This window comes from Mauremys reevesii, linkage group 1 (genome assembly GCF_016161935.1).
Source record: "Mauremys reevesii isolate NIE-2019 linkage group 1, ASM1616193v1, whole genome shotgun sequence".
Lineage (NCBI taxonomy): Eukaryota > Metazoa > Chordata > Testudines > Geoemydidae > Mauremys > Mauremys reevesii.
Window position 1 is genome coordinate 100,418,056 of NC_052623.1, and position 6,000 is coordinate 100,424,055.

At 56.6% G+C, this 6,000-nt stretch overlaps 1 protein-coding gene across 4 annotated transcripts in view; it reads right to left on the bottom strand.

Annotated features, from left to right (window-relative positions):
* UGGT2 (UDP-glucose glycoprotein glucosyltransferase 2) overlaps window positions 1-6,000 on the bottom strand; it is a 413,106-nt gene that overhangs the window by 309,198 nt on the left and 97,908 nt on the right. The gene's annotated exons all lie outside the window — the stretch shown is intronic.

The window sequence follows — 6,000 nt, forward strand, 5'->3', positions numbered from 1 at the left end:
GTTAGGGTTCCTATGGCTAGGGCACTTGGAGCTAGGGTTAGGGTTCCTATGGCTAGGGCACTTGGAGCTAGGGTTAGGGTTGCTATGGGTAGGGCCCTTGGAGCTAGGGTTAGGGTTCCTATGGCTAGGGCACTTGGAGCTAGGGTTAGGCATTCTATGGGTAGGGCTTCCCGCCATAGGGTTAGTGTTCCTATGGCTAGGGCACTTGGAGCTAGGGTTAGGGTTCCTATGGCTAGGGCACTTGGAGCTAGGGTTAGGGTTCCTATGGCTGGGGCACTTGGAGCTAGGGTTAGGGTTCCTATGGCTAGGGCACTTGGAGCTAGGGTTAGGGTTCCTATGGCTAGGGCACTTGGAGCTAGGGTTAGGGTTCCTATGGCTAGGGCACTTGGAGCTAGGGTTAGGGGTCCTATGGCTAGGGCTTCCCGCCCTAGGGTTAGGGTTCCTATGGCTAGGGCACTTGGAGCTAGGGTTAGGGTTCCTATGGCTAGGGCACTTGGAGCTAGGGTTAGGGTTCCTATGGCTAGGGCACTTGGAGCTAGGGTTTGGGTTCCTATGGCTAGGGCTTCCCGCCCTAGGGTTAGGGTTCCTATGGCTAGGGCACTTGGAGCTAGGGTTAGGGTTCCTATGGCTAGGGCTTCCCGCCCTAGGGTTAGGGTTCCTATGGCTAGGGCACTTGGAGCTAGGGTTAGGGTTCCTATGGCTAGGGCACTTGGAGCTAGGGTTAGGGTTCCTATGGCTAGGGCAAAACGACCTAGGGTTAGGGTTCCTATGGCTAGGGCACTTGGAGCTAGGGTTAGGGTTCCTATGGCTAGGGCACTTGGAGCTAGGGTTAGGGTTCCTATGGCTTGGGCTTCCCGCCCTAGGGTTAGGGTTCCTATGGCTAGGGCACTTGGAGCTAGGGTTAGGGTTCCTATGGCTAGGGCACTTGGAGCTAGGGTTAGGGTTCCTATGGCTAGGGCACTTGGAGCTAGGGTTAGGGTTCCTATGGCTAGGGCTTCCCGCCCTAGGGTTAGGGTTCCTATGGCTAGGGCACTTGGAGCTAGGGTTTGGGTTCCTATGGCTGGGGCACTTGGAGCCTAGGGTTAGGGGTTGCTATGGCTAGGGCACTTGGAGCTAGGGTTAGGGTTCCTATGGCTAGGGCTTCACGCCCTAGGGTTAGGGTTCCTATGGCTAGGGCACTTGGAGCTAGGGTTAGGGTTCCTATGGCTAGGGCACTTGGAGCTAGGGTTAGGGTTCCTATGGCTAGGGCACTTGGAGCTAGGGTTAGGGTTCCTATGGCTAGGGCACTTGGAGCTAGGGTTAGGGTTCCTATGGCTAGGGCACTTGGAGCTAGGGTTAGGGTTCCTACGGTTAGGACACTTGGAGCTAGGGTTAGGGTTCCTATGGCTAGGGCACTTGGAGCTAGGGTTAGGGTTCCTATGGCTAGGGCTTCCCGCCGGGGGGTAGGGGGTCCTAGGGCAAGGGCAGGTGGAGCTAGGGTTAGGGTTCCGATGGCTAGGGCACTTGGAGCTAGGTTTGGGGTTCCTATGGCTGGGGCTTCCCGCCTAGGGTTAGGGTTCCTATGGCTAGGGCACTTGGAGCTAGGGTTAGGGTTCCTATGGGTTGGGCAGTTGGAGCTAGGGTTAGGGTTCCTATGGCTAGGGCACTTGGAGCTAGGGTTAGGGTTCCTATGGCTAGGGCAAGACGAGCTAGGGTTAGGGTTCCTATGGCTAGGGCACTTGGAGCTAGGGTTAGGGTTCCTATGGCTAGGGCACTTGGAGCTAGGTTTAGGGTTCCTATGGCTGGGTCACTTGGAGCTAGGGTTAGGGTTCCTATGGCTAGGGCTTCCCGCCCTAGGGTTAGGGTTCCTATGGCTAGGGCACTTGGAGCTAGGGTTAGGGTTCCTATGGCTAGGGCACTTGGAGCTAGGGTTAGGGTTCCTATGGCTAGGGCTTACAGCCCTAGGGTTAGGGTTCCTATGGCTAGGGCACTTGGAGCTAGGGTTAGGGTTCCTATGGCTAGGGCACTTGGAGCTAGGGTTAGGGTTCCTATGGCTAGGGCTTCCCGACCTAGGGTTAGGGTTCCTATGGCTAGGGCACTTGGAGCTAGGGTTAGGGTTCCTATGGCTAGGGCACTTGGAGCTAGGGTTAGGGTTCCTATGGCTAGGGCTTCCCGCCCTAGGGTTAGGGTTCCTATGGCTAGGGCACTTGGAGCTAGGGTTAGGGTTCCTATGGCTAGGGCACTTGGAGCTAGGGTTAGGGTTCCTATGGCTAGGGCACTTGGAGCTAGGGTTAGGGTTCCTATGGCTAGGGCTTCCCGCCCTAGGGTTAGGGTTGCTATGGCTAGGGCACTTGGAGCTAGGGTTAGGGTTCCTATGGCTAGGGCACTTGGAGCTAGGGTTAGGGTTCCTATGGCTAGGGCACTTGGAGCTAGGGTTTGGGTTCCTATGGCTAGGGCACTTGGAGCTAGGGTTAGGGTTCCTATGGCTAGGGCACTTGGAGCTAGGGTTAGGGTTCCTATGGCTAGGGCACTTGGAGCTAGGGTTAGGGTTCCTATGGCTAGGGCACTTGGAGCTAGGGTTAGGGTTCCTATGGCTAGGGCACTTGGAGCTAGGGTTAGGGTTCCTATGGCTAGGGCACTTGGAGCTAGGGTTAGGGTTCCTATGGCTAGGGCACTTGGAGCTAGGGTTAGGGTTCCTATGGTTGGGCTTCTCGCCCTAGGGTTAGGGTTCCTATGGCTAGGGCACTTCCCGCTAGGGTTGGGGTTCCTATGGCTAGGGCAGTTGGAGCTAGGTTTAGGGTTCCTATGGCTAGGGCACTTGGAGCTAGGGTTGGGGTTCCTATGGCTAGGGCACTTGGAGCTAGGGTTAGGGTTCCTATGGCTAGGGCACTTGGAGCTAGGGTTAGGGTTCCTATGGCTAGGGCTTCCCGCCCTAGGGTTAGGGTTCCTATGGCTAGGGCACTTGGAGCTAGGGTTAGGGTTCCTATGGCTAGGGCACTTGGAGCTAGGGTTGGGGTTCCTATGGCTAGGGTTTCCCTCCCTAGGGTTATGGTTCCTATGGCTAGGGCACTTGGAGCTAGGGTTAGGGTTCCTATGGCTAGGGCACTTGGAGCTAGGGTTAGGGTTCCTATGGGTAGAGCTTCCCGCCCTTGAGTTAGGGTTCCTATGGCTGGGGCACTTGGAGCTAGGGTTAGGGTTCCTATTTGTAGGACACCCTGCCTTAGGGTTAGGGTTCCTATAGGTAGGGCACTTGGAGCTAGGGTTAGGGTTCCTATGGCTAGGGCACTTGGAGCTAGGGTTAGGGTTCCTATGGCTGGGGCTTCCCTCCTAGGGTTAGGGTTCCTATGGCTAGGGCATTTGGAGCTAGGGTTGGGGTTCCTATGGCTAGGGCACTTGGAGCTAGGGTTAGGGTTCCTATGGCTAGGGCACTTGGAGCTAGGGTTAGGGTTCCTATGGCTAGGGCACTTGGAGATAGGGTTAGGGTTCCTATGGCTAGGGCTTCACGACCTAGGTATAGGCTTCCTATGGATAGGGCTTACCGCCCTAGGGTTAGGGTTCCTAAGGCTAGGGCAGTTGGAGCTAGGGTTAGGGTTCCTAGGGCTAGGGCTTCCCGCCCTAGGGATGGGGTTCCTATTGCTAGGGCACTTGGAGCTAGGGTTAGGGTTCCTATGGCTAGGGCTTCCCGCCCTAGTGTTAGGGTTCCTATGGCTAGGGCACTTGGAGCTAGGGTTAGGGTTCCTATGGCTAGGGCACTTGGAGCTAGGGTTAGGGTTCCTATGGCTAGGGCACTTGGAGCTAGGGTTAGGGTTCCTATGGCTAGGGCTTCCAGACCTAGCGTTAGGGTTCCTATGGCTAGGGCACTTGGAGCTAGGGTTAGGGTTCCTATGGCTAGGGCACTTGGAGCTAGGGTTAGGGTTCCTATGGCTAGGGCACTTGGAGCTAGGGTTAGGGTTCCTATGGCTGGGCACTTCCCGCCCTAGGGTTGGGGTTCCTATGGCTAGGGCACTTGGAGCTAGAGTTGGGGTTCCTATGGCTAGGGCACTTGGAGCTAGGGTTAGGGTTCCTATGGCTAGGGCTTCTCGCCCTAGGGTTAGGGTTCCTATGGCTAGGGCACTTGGAGCTAGGGTTAGGGTTCCTATGGCTAGGGCACTTGGAGCTAGGGTTAGGGTTCCTATGGCTAGGGCACTTGGAGCTAGGGTTAGGGTTCCTATGGCTAGGGCTTCCCACGCTAGGGTTAGGGTTCCTATGGCTAGGGCACTTGGAGCTAGGGTTAGGGTTCCTATGGCTAGGGCACTTGGAGCTAGGGTTAGGGTTCCTATGGCTAGGGCACTTGGAGCTAGGGTTAGGGTTCCTATGGCTAGGGCACTTGGAGCTAGGGTTAGGGTTCCTATGGCTAGGGCTTAGATCCCGAGGGTTAGGGTTCCTATGGCTGGGGCAGTTCGAGATAGGGTTAGGGGTGCTATGGCTAGGGCACTTGGAGCTAGGGTTAGGGTTCCTATGGCTAGGGCACTTGGAGCTAGGGTTAGGGTTCCTATGGCTAGGGCTTCCCGCCCTAGGGTTAGGGTTCCTATGGCTAGGGCACTTGGAGCTAGGGTTAGGGTTCCTATGGCTAGGGCACTTGGAGCTAGGGTTAGGGTTCCTATGGCTAGGGCACTTGGAGCTAGGGTTAGGGTTCCTATGGCTAGGGCTTCCCGCCATAGGGTTAGGGTTCCTATGGCTAGGGCACTTGGAGCTAGGGTTAGGGTTCCTATGGCTAGGGCTCCTGGCGCTAGGGTTAGGGTTCCTATGGCTAGGGCACTTGGAGCTAGGGTTAGGGTTCCTATGGCTAGGGCACTTGGAGCTAGGGTTAGGGTTCCTATGGCTAGGGCTTCCCGCCCTAGGGTTAGGGTTCCTATGGCTAGGGCACTTGGAGCTAGGGTTGGGGTTCCTATGGCTAGGGCACTTGGAGCTAGGGTTAGGGTTCCTATGGCTAGGGCTTCCCGCCCTAGGGTTAGGGTTCCTATGGCTAGGGCACTTGGAGCTAGGGTTAGGGTTCCTATGGCTAGGGCACTTGGAGCTAGGGTTAGGGTTCCTATGGCTAGGGCACTTGGAGCTAGGGTTAGGGTTCCTATGGCTAGGGCTTCCCGCCCTAGAGTTAGGGTTCCTATGGCTAGGGCACATGGAGCTAGAGTTAGGGTTCCTATGGCTAGGGCACTGGGAGCTAGGGTTGGGGTACCTATGGCTGGGGCACTTGGAGCTAGGGTTAGCGTTCCTATGTCTAGGGACTGCCGTCCTTGGGTTAGGGGTCCTATCGCTAGGGATTCCCACCCTAGGGTTAGGGTTCCTATGGCTAGGGCACTTGGAGCTAGGGTTAGGGTTCCTATGGCTAGGGCACTTGGAGCTAGGGTTTGGGTTCCTATGGCTAGGGCTTCCCGCCCTAGGGTTAGGGTTCCTATGGCTAGGGCACTTGGAGCTAGGGTTAGGGTTCCTATGGCTAGGGCACTTGGAGATAGGGTTAGGGTTCCTATGGCTAGGGCTTCCCGCCCTAGGGTTAGGGTTCCTATGGCTAGGGCACTTGGAGCTAGGGTTAGGGTTCCTATGGCTAGGGCACTTGGAGCTAGGGTTAGTGTTCCTATGGCTAGGGCACTTGGAGCTAGGGTTGGGGTTCCTATGGCTAGGGCACTTGGAGCTAGGGTTAGGGTTCCTATGGCTAGGGCACTTGGAGCTAGGGTTGGGGTTCCTATGTCTAGGGCACTTGGAGCTAGGGTTAGGGTTCCTATGGGTAGGGCTTCCCGCCATAGGGTTAGGGTTCCTACGGCTAGGGCATTTGCAGCTAGGGTTAGGGTTCCTATGGCTAGGGCACCCGGACCTAGGGTTAGGGTTCCTATGGCTAGGGCACTTGGAGCTAGGGTTAGGGTTCCTATGGCTAGGGCACTTGGAGCTAGGGTTAGGCTTCCTATGGCTAGGGCTTCCCGCCCTAGGGTTAGGGTGCCTATGGCTAGGGCACTTGGAGCTAGGGTTAGGGGTTCCTATGGCTAAGGC